Below are 19,741 nucleotides of genomic sequence, written 5' to 3'. Positions count from 1 at the left end.
GGGGGATTTTTTTTTTTTTTTGGTATTATGGCTCAGTTAACAGATCTTGGACTATGGGGATTGATAAAAAACTATGGAGACTTTTAAACTTGGACTGAGTGCATTGAATTTAACATCATGTGTGGATATCAGTTTATGGCACCCAGGGGTGGACTAAGGTGGTTTGATTCAGGTGTCTCCCATAAACCTAGGTGTTCTGAATGCTAGTTTCCCACCTGATAGAGATTTTGGAATTAATGTCTCTTGGAGGGAGTGTATTGTTGGAGGCAGTTTCCCCTTGCCAGTGTTTGACACACTCTCCTGTTGCTAGGGTATATCTGATGTTGGCCAGAGGGTGATGTCCACCCTCTGCTCATGCTTTTGTTTTCCCTGCCATCATGAGCCTTTCCCTTGAGCCTGTAAGCCAAAATAAACCTCTTTTTCCCCCCCCAATCTGCTCTTGGTTGGGTGATTTCTACCAGCAATGTGAACCTTACTGTAACTGAACATCAATTCTAACCTGGGTAAAGATGGAATAACACAATATTTAACATATTCTTATGAAAGATTTATTATATGTTCACAAATCAGTCACAAAATGATTTCTTAGTGAAAAGACACCAGGAGAGAAAAAAATCCCAAAGATGTGCAAAGTGGCATTGCCAGCCGACTCTGAGCAAGACACCAAACTATAGGATGTATCTTAGGAAATACAGGTTACACCATAGGCAAGGTACACATTACAGAGAGACAGTGTGAGAAATAATAAGTAACTGAGCTCCCTTAGGAAAAGGTTGGGAGGGGACATAATTACAGCCAAATATCATTAACTCTATATATTTGTAACATAGTTCACACTGATTGACTGAGTTTTCCCTGGCAGTATAAGGGGTACTTTGGCTCTTTCCTGAGGACTTTCTCCCACTGTGTCGTCTGTGCTTAATGAAGCATGGCTCCCTGCCACTTCAGAGATACGGACCAGCAACACTGAAGGACAGTACCAGAAATGATTGGATCGAGTCTAAGCAGAGCACTGGGCTGGCATCCTAAAGGCACTGCTGTGCTAAAACGTAGTGAAGGTTGAATGTTATTCAGAAATGTGGAGATGCAGCTTCAATTATTTTATAATATTTTCATTTTAACAGCTTTAATTTGGCAGAGAAAATAATGTATTCCATTAGGACACCTTCACACAGTCACACCATGCACTTTCTCATCTTTGTCTCCACTGCTTTCTCCTTTCTCCTGTTTCCTCCCCCCTGCTACTACTGTCAGTCGCTCCTCCATCTCTAATGCTTACCCTTCTCTTCTATTTACACTTGAGTCCTACATTCCACATATGAGACAAAACATGAGATATTTGTCTTTCTGAGTCTGGTGTTTTTCTATACATGATGAATACCTATTTCCATTCATTTTTTTAAATGAATGGCATAACCTCATTCTTCTTTATACCTGAATAAAACTTCATTAAGGGGCTGATAAGATAGCTCAGCAGTTAATAGCACTTGCTTGCAAGGCATGACAGCTCATGTTTGATCCCCCACTGCCCATGTAAAGCCAGATGCACAAAGTGGTGCATATATCTGGAGTTAACCTGCAGTGGCAGGAGGCTCTGGCATACCCATACACTCCCTCTCTCTCTCTCTCTCTTTCTCTCTTGCTTCCTATCTCATAAATAAATAAATATGTGTGTTTAACTTTTTATTGAAAAACATAGTTATGTTTTACTTATGCATTCTAGTGGTATAGATAGACTGACTCTATCCCTTCACTATTGTGAATAGTGCAATGACACAATTAGGAGACTTGGATTTTGATTAATATGTTGCTGAAAATACTGAGGGAGTAGAGGAGCTGACCTTAACTACATGTGTATGGTAAAGAGACTGAACTCTATCTAGAAGAATATGAGAGAAAGGGCTGTGATGGCTTAAGCACGACTCATAAGACCCCCCTCCCACCCCAGCAGGAGTGTTAAGCAAAGAATGTGCTACACAAATATGTTTGGTTCTAGGTAGAACTCTTGTCTTACAGGAAATGAGACCATTAGAATGAAAAAAATATAAAATACAATGGATCCTTGTACAATTGAATACCAATGTGAATCATCTAGTGGGCTGACCTCAAGGGATTTCTTTTATTCTTTAGGGCTGAGATTCTTCATGACTACATTGGACATGTAAATATACAATGCTAGAACCCCTTTGATAATTATGAAGACTAAGGTACTCGAGTGTCTAGGGGGAATTTAGTCACATAATAATCATTTAGTAAGTTTTGTATTTTCTCACCATCATCATGATTACCATCATCAAGGCTGTACTGGTTTATGGCTGTGAAGGTTAGAAAGAGAGATGTCTGATGATGTGCTGGATGGAGCCTGCCATCAACATTGAAGATCAGATACCATGGGCTTCATCTGCAGAATTATGGGTACAAAATCTCCTACAGGAAAGACATCATCCCAGGTGCCACTAAATAATACAGCTGAGTTCTCTAATATTTTGCTGATAAAGTCTCAACTAACTAATACCAAGAATTGATTACATACAGCTGTCAAAGAACTAACTAGCCCAAGCCATGGGAACCTAATGAACTCATAGTCATCAAGCTAGAGATAGGATTTCACTCATTTTTTCTAATATTGTATTTTGGTTTGTAATGGATGGTATAAATTTTGGAGAATGGCTTTTTAATAGCCAATATTGTAGAAGCAATAAAGAAGTTGACTATTACTTTTCAGAACCTGGTGGTTTTTATATAATTGCAGTTTTCATTATGTTCTTATATCCTTTTTCTTTCTTAAAGCGGAATTAGCTCAAATCTTAAACAGTAATGGAAAATAGAACAACCACTGAGCCAATTTTTTCTCCACAAATAAATAGACAAAAACCTCCTCAAATAGTACATGAAGAAAAGACACCTTCCCACTGTCAATCCTGGCCATGAGATAGGCCTGAGACTTAGAATTCAAATTGAATATATCTATCAACACGGAGAAAAAGTGTCACAGATACTCTGCATCGAGCACTGTCAAAATGCTTGGCCAAGATATGACCCCGCATGGATACAGGTGGAAGTCAAGACATGATAGTGCATGGAGAAAGGTGGAAGTCAAGACATGACAGTGTATGGAGAAAGGTGGAAGTCAAGGTTCTGAATGCAGGCTAATTGCATTCTGAAGTCCTTGCTAACTTTAAGTACAGTGAACATGGGAAGAGTGAAGTGAATATCCATTGATGCCATAGCTTTCACAAGTCATTTGTGGACAGCTCAGTAGGAACTAAATAATTAGTAACTGCCATTCTGTTTTTCTGTACTGCTAAACCAGAAATGAATACACATGGAAATGTCACTCTGTAAAGCCGAAAGAAAAATAGGGAACAATGACCAGTTTGACATTTTAAATAAGAGACCTATTTTCCTTTGGTTCCATATAAAATATTTTTTAATTTAATATTATTTATTTATTTATTTAAGAGAGAGAGAGAATGGGCACAACAGGGCCTCCAGTCACTGCAAATGAACTCGAGATGCATGTGCCTCCTTGTGCATCTGGCTTTTGTGGGCCTTGGGGAATCGAGCAAGGTCCTTTGGCTTTGCAAGCAAATGCCTTAACCACTAAGCTATCTCTCCCTACAGTGCTAAAAGTGTTTATGTGATATTCAATTATATTTTACACCAGATATCAGGTGTGCATATGTACTGTCTCAACTCCTTTGCTGATTTCTCCTAATATACACTTAGTTACTATTCTGAGACTGTTTTAAACCTCTCCTTATGAAGCTTGGTAATCCAATCGACAAATGTATCATCAAAAATAATTGTAAAGGGTACAATAATCAGAAATAACTTTCAAAAAATTTCCGTAAGTGGAATTATCAAAAGTTTACTTCATGTGAATTAAGAATAGAATGGTAATTATTAGATCCTGGAGAGCATAGTTAAGAGAGAAGATACAATAGAAGCAATAATACATGGTGTACTATGTTATAGTGTGTTGTATGTAGATAGAAATAATAATTCACATTTCAAAAAAGTCAGTGGAACAGAATGTACAAGTTTTCTACAACCAGAAGTAAAGTTTTGAAGAGATTTTTATGCTTAACCTGTTTTAAATATACCACAATGCCTACATGGATCATGATGTCATATTAATGTTTATGTTTCTATGCAACAGTTAAAACATATTTCATTTTATTTTATTTTATTTTATTTTATTTTATTTTATTTATTTGAGAGCGACAGACACAGAGAGAAAGACAGATAGAGGGAGAGAGAGAGAATGGGCATACCAGGGCTTCCAGCCTCTGCAAACAAACTCCAGACGCGTGCGCCCCTTGTGCATCTGGCTAACTTGGGACCAGGGGAACCGAGCCTCGAACTGGGGTCCTTAGGCTTCACAGGCAAGCGCCATCTTTCCAGCCCAAAACATATTTCATTTTAAAACACCAGCAATGTTAAAATGCACACCAGGGGCAGTTGCCTTGCTAATGAGACTGTTTTGTATGAAACCTTTCTGCTCTCAAGTCCCCAAGCATTCTCATCTGATTCAGCAGCAATTAAGCAAGGAATTGGGAAGACAGCCAGAAATGGGTTCTTAACCATATAAAACTGCAATGGTGGGTGCAGTTGAAGAGGGCTACTCTGAACCTTAGAAGAAGATTCTGGTGAAGAATGGAGTTACACACCATAAGCTACAGACAAGTAAACTATACTCATTACAATTATCCTTACAATGTGTTTGTAGTCTACTACGCTAAATCAATTAATTGACCCAATCAATTTTCATGTAATGAGCAGTGATTAAAGGTAAAAAATGTTGTTTTGCTATATAATTACAGTTTTACATAAATGTAACCCAGACAATTTTTTACATGGATTAACTTTGTAAATCTTGTTAAAGGTTACAAGGTGACCACATGTTAACCTTTTTAAATTATGTTGTACATGGTGAATTACCTGAAGTTTAATATACTCAGTGAGCAACCACTAATACAATCTGTTCTTACTCCAACAGTCTTGTACCCTTGGGCAGTCAGCTTTCATGTCTCCCCAGTTTAGATGACTAATCTATACAGGTTTCCTGAATATCACATATCATATAAAAGAGCTTACAATACCTAATATTATATGACTGGCTTCATTCACTGAAGATAATATTTTCACCACTCATCTGTGTTGTAAAAACTATTGGTGAATCTTTCCTTGAAATTTATAATAACATTTTTTGGATAGATGTAATACATGCTGCTTACCTATCTTTGTTTCATTCACTGTTTTTTTTAAATTTCTTTACATTTCTGTGTATTATAAACAATAATATTTTAGACATTCTTGTACAATTTATTTTTTAAGGCAGGGTCTTACTTTTGCCTATGCTGATCTGGAACTCAGTCTGTAACCTACTTATAATTCATCTCATGATGATCCTTCTACCCCAGTCTCCAGTGTGTGCAATTATAGGAATCAGCACTATGCCTGGCTGATGTGAAAGTTTTATATGGTCATTCATTATCACTTCTCTTAATGAATGTCTTATGTATAGTAGTAGCAATGTTAACACTGGTTTATGTGTTTTATGTTCTGACTAACTGCCAATCATTTTCCTAAATAAGTGTACAACTTTATGCTTCTGTTTGTATCATGTATCATCTAATTTACCTGCATACTAACCAAGCTTTACCACTATTTATGCCTTTTATTATAGCCCTTTGGATGGGTATGAAGAATCAATTCAATGTGATTTTGATGTTTATCTATGTAATGCCTCATAACATTAAGCAATCTTCAATGTGCTTCATGGAAATTTCTTAATCTTCACTGGCTACACTTTTATTTGGATCTTTGGCTTTTTATTAAAAATCATCTTATTTGAATCTCAATATACCTAAGTAAAGCATTTATATGCATGATAAGAATTTAAAAATAGGTTCCAAAGACTTTATAATCTTTAATATTTAAAAAATGACACCAACACTGTTCAGATTAGGACATTCTATACCAGAGAAATGGCATCATTAACAAATTTAGAAACTCAAGTTCAGTTAGCACAGAAGACCAAAGAGCACAAGAATTATTCTGGTAGGAGGTGGGCCCTGAAGCATACTAGAGTCCATGAGATTTTCTTCTTTTTGTTCCTCCTCTGCTGGTCCTTCCTTGATGGCTTCCTCTTGCTAAGTATAACGATAACATTCCGCCACAAGTCACCCAAAGACTACTGCCATTCTTCCTACACTAGGCCAGCCTAGCCTCACTTTACACTGTACTACAGTCCTGCTTTGCACATCAGGAAATGCACGTTTCCTAAAGTAAATGTATAGTTTTCCAGCTCCTTCTATTGCATCTATAGAGGAGCTGAAATGCCATTCTGTCTCTGCTTCATCTCCAGCCCTGAAGTCCTATTCTTTCCCCAAGTTTGCGTGTCTATCATGGTCCCCATTTATAAACAGCAGTGGGACTTTAGTGGGGAACATGGCCTAATCCCTGGTTTTATAAAGACTGAAGTCTAGCCATCATTTCTTCTCATCCCCATTTAGTATAGTCAGAACTCATTTATAACCTCACCAAAAAGAAAAACCTATGGGAAAAAAAAATCTGGATTGTATAAAGCATAATACTGATATTTTCTTGGAGCTGCTGATCAACATATATTCCCAACAAAGACAGACTCTTATGATAAAAATGGAATGGGACTGCAGCAAAAAACTACTGAGAATGGTAGATAAGCTCGTAGAGCTATATTTCATTTGAGCTTTAGAGTAAAACACTGTAATCCAAATGTGAGGATAGAAATTCATGGGCACTATGCAAAGCTATATAACAAGTGATGATTTTCCTCTTGAATGTGTGAGCTAACTATTAAAAGGGTTAAAATTAAAAGTTCATTCTTTATAGTGCCAACAACATTTTAATCAACTTTGATAGCATTAACTCCAATTACCATCAGTAAATGATAAGTATTCTGTTTTAAATTGCAATGAGTCAATAAACACAAAATGGCACTTTGGGAGTAAATGTTAAAAGGACCTTTCCATCATCATCAGCAGTCATTTAAGATATGGGTAGGTTGTTGCATGGCAACAGAAAAAAAATAATGGGATGTATGGGCATACCCATTGAAGTTCACAAATGGCAATGCAAGTTGGTGTGAAACAGCATTATCCTTAAGAATTAATAAAAATTATTTGATTAAGAGATTTTTAAGATTATATATTTAAAGAAAGAGATTTTACTTAACTGAACAATTTGACAAACTCAAAGGTGGAAAACAGAGTTCTTTGGACCTCTCATTATTAATTTACAATATTTGCATAAATTTAAACAAAGATGGATGGCTTTAAATGTCTGTCACTAATTAAGAGACTGAAACAAACAAAATACTAATAAAACATTATATACTAAGACAGGTGCATTAGCATTTCCTGTCTTATATATCCCTTACAATGACATGAAGACAAATATTCCTGATTACACCTGAAACAATAATATAACTCAAGTAATAAATCATTTGGATAAGCCTAAGGGGCTTCTGTTAAACACATTGATTTAAGAATTAAACTTGTCATTGAAATATAAACATAAAATGGAATCAAATTTGCTGTGATAACATATTGCTTAAAGATTTGTCCTTCTTTGCTGGGAAAATTTAATCAGTAGGTGGACATGTGGCTATCTATGAGATATATTTGTTTTAAAATGTCTGTCAGATTGTTATTAGAAAACTCTCTTTTAAATGTCTACAAGAATAGATATTTATTCTTTGCCAGGTATATTAGAAGATCTAAAGTCAAAGTCAAAAGTAATTTAATTATTGGGTGTTCCTTTTCTTCCCTTCATAAAAACCTCTTTAAAAAAGAAAGTCCCAGAAGATATCTATTCAGTTAATTCTATTAGCACACTTGTCTTCTTGGTATGCAACATAGTTCACATACTGAAGAAAAACTTGGTGGAAGGAAGTAAGGGCATGAAGGAACATAACATCACTAAGGGTGGTGTCACCCTTTTCAGAAAGGCCATCTCCAACAGTGACCTGGCCAGAAAGCATTTGATCTTTTATTAGAACAACCTCTGAAAATCCAAGAGGCATGTTGTACAGATCTCAGGGATAATATTCATGAACTCACTGAGGCAGTTTAGAGGTAGCAACGCTCCCAAAATTAAGGTGAGGCATATTCCTGAGCCTGCAAAGGAAGGTCATTTTGTTGTTGTTGTTGTGTTCTCCTTAATTTTCTTGTCCTAGAATCTCACCAGAAATGTGACTAAGATTATTAAGTACCTGAACATTTGGAATTTGATGTGATTTAACCTGGTCTTATCCTTTCCTGCATAGTTATCCTCTTCCAAGAATGACCATTCCCTGTCTCAGGAATGACAATGGGATTACTCCCTTTCCTAGAAGCCTTGTAGTACCTGGATCTTTGGTGTGGAGCTGGATTGACCAGCATAGAACTTGTCTACTAAATTCTCATAAAAGCCTTAATCAGGGAAACCAGGTAGGCTCTCATGTTTCTGAAGCTCTCCTGCATTACAACAGAAACTCTGCCTTCATTCCTTCTTTAAAACTCTATAACAAAATCTTTCTAAACTTAACTTTCCCTGCTCTGTGAATTTCCTTCCTCAAATTCATAAGGCAAGAACTTGGAGGCTCCTGATTCAATGGAAATGTTGAGTGACTGTGTTGTAGTTACTTTCATGTTGCTTGGTCAAACCCTTGACCAGAAGCCACTTATGCAAGGAAAGTTGTTTTCTTTTTCTTTTTTTTTCTTTTTCTTTCTTTCTTTCTTTCTTCTTTTTTTTTTTTTTTTGTAACTTAAGGGAAAGTTTTATAATGGCAGGGAAAAGATGAAAATGCAGAGGTTGGACATCACCTTCTGGCCAATATCACATGGACAATGATACACCTCCCCCAGCACGACTCTATCTCCCAAATTGCCATCAGCTGGAAAGTAAGCATTTAAAACCCATGGATTTGCGGGGAGCCACTAATTCAAACCACCAGACTTTTAATATTCAACACTCTAACTTCTTAGTTATTGCTCAACCAAGAGCCAAGAAAGGCTGAATTTTTCTCAAAGACATTGTGAATTTTCTCGTCAACAATGGTACAAAACACAAAGTTTCCTACACACTAATGCTAGCTTGAACCTCAGGAATTTTTAATTCAAATCCTTGGTCTGTCTTGATATCATTAGGTATTACAATCACTCTGTGATATTATGTTATAGAATTCTTCATGATTTTTACCTCTAATGTGATTATCTAGTTCCCTAATACCATAACTGAAATTTTTTACTGCCCTACACAAAACAAGTAATTTTAAATATACTTTTGGTAAAGCATTGATTAATTGTTCAATAATTAATCAGGTAAAATATGTGTAATTTCAACCACATCTATGACTAGCTTATGGTTTACAATATTCTGGATAAATGTTTGAATAATCTATTTACCACACTTTGGTGGAGCTCACACTTGCCTACTGTGCTTGCACTTAGGCAAATACTATCTCTCCTTAAAATCTACTTCTTCTACCAGGCGTGGTGACTCATACCTTTAATCCCAGGACTTGGGAGTCAGAGGTAGGAGAATTGCCATGAGTTTGAGGCCACCCTGAGAATACATAGTGACTTCCAGGTCAGTCTGGACTAGAGCAAGACCCTACCTCAAAAAAAGAAAGAAAGAAAGAGAGAAAGAAAAGAAAAAAAATATGCTGCTTCCTGTTGTTTCTCTACTGTGAAACATTACAGGAAGAATTATAAATCTATAGAATCACTCAGATTCTTGCAATAAATTTATTAACATAAGAAAAATCTGCAATTATTTAAGAAAAATGGAATGTTTCCATGAATACATAAAAATAATGTCTTACCTAATATATAAAAAGGAATATGCATTATATTTTTATATACTTATATACATATATATGTACTGTATTCATGGATGTGGGTATGCATGCTTATATGTGTGTGGGCTTACAAGTGTGTGGAGACCAGAGGTCAAGGTCTGGTGTCTTTCTCAACAGCACTCCAGTTTTTGAAACAGTGTCAAAAAACCAAGCACTGGCAATATAAAGTTCTATTATTGGGTTGGAGAGATGGCTTAGCAGTTAAGGTATTTGCCTGTGAAGCCAAAAGCCTAAGGTTCAATTCCCCGTGAACTACATAAGCCAGATGCACAAGGTGGTTCATATATCTGGAGTTCATTTGCAGCCGCCAGAGGCTCTGACATGCCCTTTCTCTCTCCTTCTGTCTTTCTCTCTTTCTCTCTCTCTTCCTCTCTCCTCTCTTAAATCAATAAATAAATACATAAATGATTTTAAAAGTTACAGTATTCTGCTATCAGTGACTAACCAAAACACAAACAAGCAACAACTATAAAATCTACTCATCTATAAACAAACACACAAATCAGTGTTTCCTGAAATTATTGATATGAACTGCTTAGCAATAGAATTCTCCTATACAGAAGAATTCTTAGCCTGGAAATTTTGGCTTCTGTGTTCTATGCCACCTTACAAAGTATAACTGTGGTAGGGAAGAAAATGACTAGTGTTGTGAGAAGCAGAGAAAATAAGAGATGAGAGACTACAGTTCTTTCCTTGGTTTGAATTAGCTGCACTGGACTTCTTGTTGCTAAAACACCAACAAATCACCTTGTTATTCAGTTATTTTTCCCTGTAACTAAAAAATGTCCTGCTTGATAATTCTTCTTTAAAGATCAATAATAATGTTTAATTAATTAGACTGGATTTTTTTCTATTGTTAAATTTACATTTATTTACTTATTTATTGGTTTTTTACGGTAAGGTCTCATTCTAGTCCAGGCTGACCTGGAATTCACTATATAGACTTAGCGTGTCCTCAGACTCATGGCTATCTTCCGACCTCTGCCTCCCAAGTGCTATTAAAGGTGTGCACCACCATGCCTGTATTGAACATCTACTATATTATAAATACTAGAATTACAAAAAATAAGCAATAATCCATCTGTGTCTTCAATAAGCCCTCAGTCAATGGAAAAGCTACCTACTCTGAATACCAGAATTGGTATGAAGTTTATTTTAAGCTGAAGAAACCAGATACTCAAGATTCATATGTGGAAAGAAGTCTTCTTGTGTGGAGTGAAGGGAAATTAGGATGAAAGAACATTAAGGGATTTCTTAAATGGAGATGGTGAGCATTAAGGAGGAAAGGCTTATGCATATCCCAAATTCCTGCCTTGAAATATGCACTTGGTTCACCCCTTGCCTTTGACCTTGAGAGCTGAAATGAAGAGGACCTGAAGTGGACCATGACATTGTGCCTACATGCATTTCAACACACTCTTATTTTAAGGGAACTTTTCCTAAGAAATCAAAGTGTATTTTATCTATTTATTTATTTTTGGTTAGTCATGTAACCAGATATTTCTCAATATTCAATAGCCTATATAAACATTTACTTTCCCTGTCTTCTTGGATGACTGGTTTATAGTGATCTGAGCCTGTGTCTCCCAAACTGCAATGACTAAGGGTTCAAAACTCTGCTTTGTACCTTTACAATTTCTTAGTTTGAATTAGTCAATCCTTAATGTTTTTCTCACTCCTGTCTCTACTCTGTCTTTCATTACATAGTCCAACATGCCATGAAAATCACTGCATGGTCTATTATCCCAGCTGAACTCATGAGTCTCCATCCTCACAATCATAATTGTTAGAATCCCAGGTTCACACTACCACTGCCAGCCAAAGTTTCTTAAATCTGACTGAACGGACACATTTAAGAGAAACTAAGATGTACTTCCAATGGCACATTTCATGGCCAGGAGAAACTGGAGCTCTATAATATCTTTCTTTATTTTTATTCCTCCATGTTGTTTTAAGATTATAAATATTCTCAGAAGCCCCTGGAGTAAGAAAAACATGAAGATTTATAGCTTTATTCACATATAAATGTCTAATTTATACTTAGAATATTAAATCACTGAGTCTAATAATAATTATAGATATTTTGCTAATATAGCATTGCTTCTACCTTGCCAGTGTTTTGGGGTTAGTTTAATGAATCTGTTGATGCTGTTACCAAGGTGAAGATAGAGGACATCAATGAGCAAGTTAGTCCTTCAAGCAAGCAGGCAGGTTGTAAGTCAAGAGAGGGCTGAGACTCCTGTATGCAGCAGCTCTCTGCCCTTGCATATGTCAGCTTCCCTTCATGGAGCTCTGTCTTGCCCTAATAAATTGCAGGTGGTGATGGACTACATGATTAAAAAATCATAAAGATGGCATGTCATTTCAAGAAGACTGGACAAAGAAAGCACCAAGTCAGCTCTTACTTAAACTATTTTCCAAATTTGGTAGTCAACACAATCATACCCACTGTGGGGTCATTTCCCACAGGGATGATTTGGGGACTTAGTTGAATGAGGCTGAAAAGTCAGATCTCATGAGTTTATTACAGGCAGCTGCAATTTTAACTGAGGCTGGAGCCTGTCAGACTCAATTCTTTTTTGTCAAGGTTAAATCTTGGCCAAGTCTATACAGGTTTGTTTTCCCAGAATTTAAGTATAAATGATGAATAGTTCCTTTGAACTTGCAGGCTCTGTGTGGCAAGTGAACAGGCTAAAAGCCATGTGAAAGCAGCAAAATGAGAAACTGACTTTCTTCTTAATTTGAATCTTCAAAAAAAATATAAATAGCAATTAGATTTGTTATTATGAAATCTAAGTCAATCCCTTTCCTTTGAAACTTTCAAAGAGTTTTAGTACCTGATAAGTTCCTAATAATCCTTAGGTTACAAAATGACCTATGACATATAAATGGGATTGGAATGTTGAAATAAAAATCACAAAAACTGAGTTATTCTCTGAGATTTGAATTTCTCCTTCTTTGCTAATGAATTTGAAGAGAAAATCCATCTTGGTGTCAATTGCTGAGAGACCATTTAAATGTACACATCCATGCATGCTTTGACTCATATTTTCAATTGCTAGAAAGACTCTATAAAAGCATACAGCAAGAGAACCATAATGAATAGTTAATATAAATAAAATTCATATTTCATTTATAGTTATACTGTTTTAGAGCCAACATTTTGATCCCAAACACCAAAGTTCTCTCTCCTCTTTCCTTTCCCCACCCCAGCCTCTGCCATGCCTCTTCCTCCTCGTCTTCCACCTTCACCTCTTCTTCATCTTCTCTCTCCACATCTCTTACCCTCCTTCTTCCTAATATTCACTGCACTGGAGAATATTACCCTAGAAAAGACTTCTGAGATCTATTCCCTACTTCTTTATCTTGTACATGTAGAAACTAATCCATAACTTGAGTAGGTTAAAAGTGTTTTTCATTAGTAAGCCCAAGCCTGGCAGATCTTCAAATATTTCACCATTCATTCATTCCTGTGATATCAGCATCCTGGTATAACCCAAGCTGTAGGCTCACTATGATCAACCATTGGTTTCAAATATAGGAAAGGCTTCTACTGGTTCTCTGGGAAGGAGCAGCTCTTCCTACCCACTGAGAAGGACAGAAGCAGGAAGTGTAGCAGGTGTTATGGGCAAGTAAACAGCACCCTGTATAAGCCAGATAACAAAGCCATTAGGATGAGGCCAGAGCTGAAAGAATAAATGAATTCCTAATGGCATACTAAATCAAGTCTCACCCTAAACCCAGAAGTAACAAAGGGATTTTGCAGTTTTCTGGACCAATAGCTTCTTACTTCATTTATGTTCAAGTCAGTTTGAACTGAGTTTCAAGCCACTTGAACATTAACAAATTTGTAAGATGAAAAACAGAATGACTAATTAAATTACATTTCCAGAAAAATGGTAAATAAATTCCCAGTATAAGATTTTCCCATGCTATGTATGACAAATCAAATTACCCTAAATGTAACTTGTATAAAGAAAGCAACTGGAGGCCAGAGAGATTGATCAGTGGTTAAGACACTTGCCTGCAAAGCCTAATTACTTGGATTTGATTCCCCAGTACCTACGAAAAACCAGATGCACAAAGTGGTACATGCATCTAGAGTTCATTTATAGCAGCTAGAGGCCCTGTTGTGCCCATTCTCTCTGTCTGTCCCTCTTCTCTCTATCTCTCTCTGCTTGCAAACAAATAAATAATTAAAAAAAAGAAAAAAAGAAAGCAATTGTTAGATGAGGACTAGATCAAGTGTGGAAAGGAAGGAGGCCTGAGTCAATACTATATAAAGATTAAAGAAGAGGTAGTCATATGTTCAGTTTACTTCCCTTCAGATCAATAAGACCTAGTATATTATAATGTAACAGATAAAAATCAAAGAATTTATCAAGTAGATATTTTAATTCCTCTTTCCTCTGTTGACCCTGACTCTACATTGATTTCAAAACCCAAGTCCTAGAAACCATCCACTTCCTCCTAGCAGTAGCCTCTAGGATTACCATGACTCTGAGTCCAGTTTAATTCACTTTATTTCACAAGACATTGAAAAGTATATGCAGGAGAGAATGGGTGAGAAGGTTCCAAAGTCTCAACTCCAAAGGATTCAGTCTACCCAGAATAAATACAGGCAAATGCAACAAAAAACAAGCAAACAAACAAAAAAGTAGTAATTCCTGTTGAAATGTGGAAATGCAAAAAAACAAGACCAGTCCTAGAAGACACAAGATTTGAGACTGGATTTCAATAGAGAGGAATTGTCTATGGAAATGGTAGGAGTGGTCAAGTCTAACTGAAACCATCTTGTTAATACCTATTTTCTTTCTGTTTCTTCTCTTTCCCTTTCACTAGATCTTTCTTCCCTCCTTCTTTCTTCATTTCTAGTAATGATGATATTGTTGGATACTATCAAGGAAAAAGCTAATGGTCAGTGAGAAAAAGTGCTGGATTGTTAAGGCTGATAGTAATTCAAACAAATTATTAGACTTACATTAGACAAATATGTAAAATTTGAGATGTAGGAAACAATTACTAAGCATGTGGTTTTCTTATTTTTATTTTTATTTTGTTTTTATTTATTTGAGAGAGAGACAGAGAGAGAGAATGGATGCCCCAGGGTCTCTAGCCACTGTAAATGAACTCTAGATGCATGTGCCACTTCGTGCATCTGGCTTATGTGGGTCCTGGAGAGTAGAACCTAGGTCCTTTGGCTTTGCAGGGAAGTGCTTTAACTATTCAGCCATCTCCCCATCCAAAGCGTTTTTATGGTTTTCTATGAGAGAATAAATGAGTAGTCATGCAAATAGTGACAGGTGCAGATCAGAAAATAAGGTCAACATGGAGGATGCTATATTCAAGCTTTCCCAACATACTTAAGAGCATTCAACCAGGAGGGTCTTTATGTACCTGCTTTTTCTTAAAGATTATCTGATGAAAATATACAGCTGGATTTTACTTTCATATACTTCCCATCAGCGTAATATGCCATTTAAATATTTCAAAAATACTGGAAATCTGGGCTTCCTCTTTAAGGAATGAAGATTCGTGAGGACTGTCCCATTTTACAAATCTCTTATGCCTATGTTCAAAGGGAAACCCAAGGGGCTCCCCAAACACTTCCATTTCTCTTTTATCTGGGGCAGCCCTATTAAGGTGTCATTGCTTAGAAAATTCAGCAGCAAGTGCACTTGCACATGTTGAATGGGGTCTGCCAAACTTAGGCAAACTGGCATTTTCCTATTTTAGGTGTAAGAGTAGCAAGAAAAGGAATTGCTTTCATCTGAAAACACTTGGACTAATTTTCATCAGGCGGCAGAGAATTAAGGAATCATGTCTAATTTTGCTCATGGCAGTGAGATGCATAGTGTAAAATCAGGTTACCAGTGAAACTGAGCCCGATGTGCTAATTCATAGCTCTGTCTCTATGCTTCAGTCATGGGCCCATTATATAATCCAGCAAGATTCTGGGGCCTTTCTCTAGGGAATGTGAATTCTAGAAAACAGGGGTGCTAGACAGGCACAGGGAAGTCTTCTTATGAAGTCAGAATTCAGGTCCAAATTTTACAGAAACCCATGTTGTTTATACTCCTGGGCCATGATATTTTAATAATCAAGAATGCTGATGTGCTCTTTTTTTTACACAGAAGTACACACATCAACATACATGGCCACTTCTTTGGTATGCCATGGATGAAAATGAAAGCAATGGGCTATTAATTTAAAATGAAGCAATTCTGTTTGGAAAAAGCACATAATTTCTCCTGCAGGTTATTTACAATAGACATATTTTTAGTTGCTTTGAACTGTGGAATAAGAAAATAATTGTCTTATGAATTCAGTGACTAGATAGATTCTCTGGATTTATTTCAGTTTCTGAATATCTGAGCGTTACGTGTTTTGAAGAAAACAGATTCATAAAAAATAGTTCTCTTGGGCCAGAGAAATGGCTTAGTGGTTAAGGCATATGCCTGTGAAGCCTAAGGACCCCAGTTCAATTCTCCAGGTCCCACATATGGCAGATGGTGGTACATGCATCTAGATTTCATTTGCAATGGCTAGAGGCCCTGGCACACCCATACCCACACTCTCTCTCTGTCTCTAATAAATAAATAAATAAATAAATAAATAAATAAATAAATCTATATGGCTTAGTGGTTAAGCTCTTGCCTGTAAAGCCTAAGGACCCCGTTTCGAGGCTCCATTCCCCAGGACCCATGTTAGCCAGCCAGATGCACAAGGGGGTGCATACATCTGGAGTTCGTTTGCAGTGGCTGGAGGTCCTGTCATGCCCATTCTCTCTTTCTCGATCTGCCTCTTTCTCTCTCTCTCTCCCTGTCACTCTCAAATAAAAATAAAAATCAACAAAAAAATAGTTAAATTTCAAATTTCTTCAATGAAAGCAAAAATGATTATTACTTCCCTGAAGAGTGATTCTTAGTAAGTTTTCATATCCATCTGTCTCTTCATATTGTCATGATCATGGAAATGATACCACAGGGTAACAACACTAGGAAAAGCTTAACATCAATTGGGTTTATAGGGAGACAAAGTATTAGTAGCTAACAGCTTTGTCAATCTTCTGTGATGCCACCTTGCAGTTGGGCATGGCTCACTATTTCACAGGGAAAGTGAGGGCATATGCAATTGTTCTTTCTCTTTTCCATACTCTTTGTGGCTATTTCCCAGCATTTACAGATCTCCATGAAAATGTTCAGAATGCAACATCCATGAAGTTCCACACTACATCTCCCACCTGCACTCGCTCACAAAGATTTCTCTCTCTGGTTCAGGCCCTTGCTCAGATGTTAAATCAACATTCCTCTGCTCCTCTTGAATCTTCTTACTCATTGTAGTGTATTTATTTTCGCTTAAAGAATTATTTCCTCTTATTCACTATATCATTAGCATATAGGCAACACTAGGGCCTTTTCCTGCTGTATAACTGTTTGCTCTGACATCTCCTCTTCCTCCTTCCTGAACTCTTAAGTTCACTTCAGTAAGAATATGGTCTACTACCACTCCATTATTATAGTGGTCACCATGAAGCTCCTTGTCAGGTCCCATGCTCTCTTCTTTTCCTTTCTCTTTCTCGCTTTCTCTCTCTTTGATGTTTTGTGGTGTGTGTGTGTGTGTGTGTGTGTGTGTGTGTGTGTGTGTGTGTGTGTCATATTCATAAGCCCAATGCATACACATGCAAGGGTCACAGGAGCACATTGAGTATCCTCTGCCATTACTCTTATGCCTTATTTTATTGAAATGGAATCTCTCACTGACTGAGCCTGGAGTTCACTGTCTTTTAGACACACTGGCTGATTAGTGAGCCCCAGCTATTCTCCTGTATCTACCCACCTCAGTGCTGTAGTTAAATATATGCACTGCCAAACTTGCCTTTCTATATGGGTGCTGGGGAGCAAACTCAAGTCCCCAGACTTGTGTAGAAAGCGCTCTCCCACTGTGTCTTCTCCCCATTCCTCCTGTACTCTTTCAGTTCTCATCTTACTGTACTGATCAGCAGCTTTTGGTAGCTGGTAACTTTCTAACCACTGAGTCAAACTCCTTCCCGTCTCTCTGGTAAATTGCTCTACATTCTCTTTCCACCTATTCAACTATCACTTTATAGAGCTTTACAATCTATTTATCAGTGCTACAGATACAACCTAAGTGTTAAAACAATTTCTATCGTGTTTTGAGGCAAATAATAAGTGAATTATTTATAGTTTTAAAATTAGCTTTAAAAAGTTCCATTACTGTGTTTCATACATTTTTCTTTGTTTTCCTCCCTCCAACAAACGTATTATGTGTTTCTAGATTTTTTTCACAGGAATCACAGACTCCCTGTGGAATGGGATTTATTTATTGACCTCTTTTGCTCATTAACATGTGCCAGAGTTTGAAAGAAGTTCTAGAGTATACTATGTACTCAACATTTGATTTCTGAATGAAAGAACTAATAAGTGAATAAGCATTGTAAGTTTTAATAACAGCATCAGAGAAACTAAGTATTTGGATAAAAGTCATACAGCTTTGTTGGACAAAGTATACTCATAATAGCTTATGTAAAACTTGAACTCTTCAACTAATACAGTACTAATAAGACATGTTTGAACTTCCTAAAATATATAAGTGCTTATTCTTCTATTCTACTCCAGTTTTTTTGTTTGTTTGTTTGTTTGTTTTTCAAGGTAGGGTCTCACTCTGGTCCAGGCTGACCTGGAATTTACTCTGTCATCTCAGGGTCTACTCCAATTTATGCCACTTAATATAACTTAATTACAAAGACATTTGTGTTTTTAATAGCTGGAATATTATTTTTTCCCTCCAAATACTTTTTTTAAGGAGATAAAATATTCCATAGCCAATGGTAAGGAGACATCTAAGATTTATACCGACAAACTATGAGGAATGCTGAAGTTGGCTACACAATGGCAAAATTAGCAAGACAGATCATTAGACACAAAAGTATTTACAGGAACCTTTTTTTTTCTTTTTATATTTTATTTGAATGTAGAAAGAGAGAGAGAGAAAATGATGAGTGAATGAGTAGTTAATGAATGTATGAATGTACCACTTTTTTCATCTAGCTTGACCTGGGCACTGGGGAATTAAACCCAAGATGACAGGCTTTACTTAAAGTACATTTAACTGTTGATCCTTCTATCCAGCCTAAGATAGTCTATTTCTAAGCATAATTTATAGTTGAAAAGCAAAACTCAAAACTGATAGGAATCCTACAGAATCAGAAAATCAAGTTAATACCTGGAGTTATTTGCTCAGTGTTTTGTTCTATTTTAAATCTTGTAAGAATTTTTTTGAAACTCTATCAGAGAAAATCTTAGTAGGAATTCATTGCATGAGGAGGCAGTTTCATTTGGAGAGTTACAATCATTAGAATTAAGTTGTATAGCCGGGTGTGGTGGCACACACCTTAAATCCCAGCATGCAGGACACATAGTTAGGAGGATCTCCATGAGTTCAGGGCCACCCTGAGACTATATAGTGAATTCCAGGTCAGCCTTAGCTAGAATGAGACCCTACCTTGACAAAACAACAAAAATCTTGTAAGAATTTTTATACATATTTTAAACCAGAATGCAACAAGGAATCTTTTAGTCCTATAATAATTCATACTAAGATTTATATTGTATTTCACTTGATAACAGAAAGACCATGGCATTTAGAACATTTAGATCCTCCTCAAATCCATGGTGCTCCTTTTCCATGATAGAGTAGTATCCAGGGCTTTCCTGCCTAGGATTTAAAGGACAGCCTGCTCTGCTAGTAACAAAATGTTTAATGAGAAAATTTACAATGAAATATAAATTGACTCAAACTTGGAAGGAACAAAGAATTGAGGGTCAAAGA

At 36.5% G+C, this 19,741-nt stretch overlaps 1 protein-coding gene across 1 annotated transcript in view; it reads right to left on the bottom strand.

Moving 5' to 3' along the window:
• Positions 1-19,741, bottom strand: part of Kcnip4 (potassium voltage-gated channel interacting protein 4) — a 1,264,979-nt gene that overhangs the window by 644,302 nt on the left and 600,936 nt on the right. The window lies entirely within an intron of this gene.

This window comes from Jaculus jaculus, chromosome 11 (genome assembly GCF_020740685.1).
Source record: "Jaculus jaculus isolate mJacJac1 chromosome 11, mJacJac1.mat.Y.cur, whole genome shotgun sequence".
NCBI lineage: Eukaryota > Metazoa > Chordata > Mammalia > Rodentia > Dipodidae > Jaculus > Jaculus jaculus.
The sequence above is the reverse complement of the archived record's forward strand: the minus strand, read 5'-3'. Positions and strand labels throughout refer to the sequence as shown.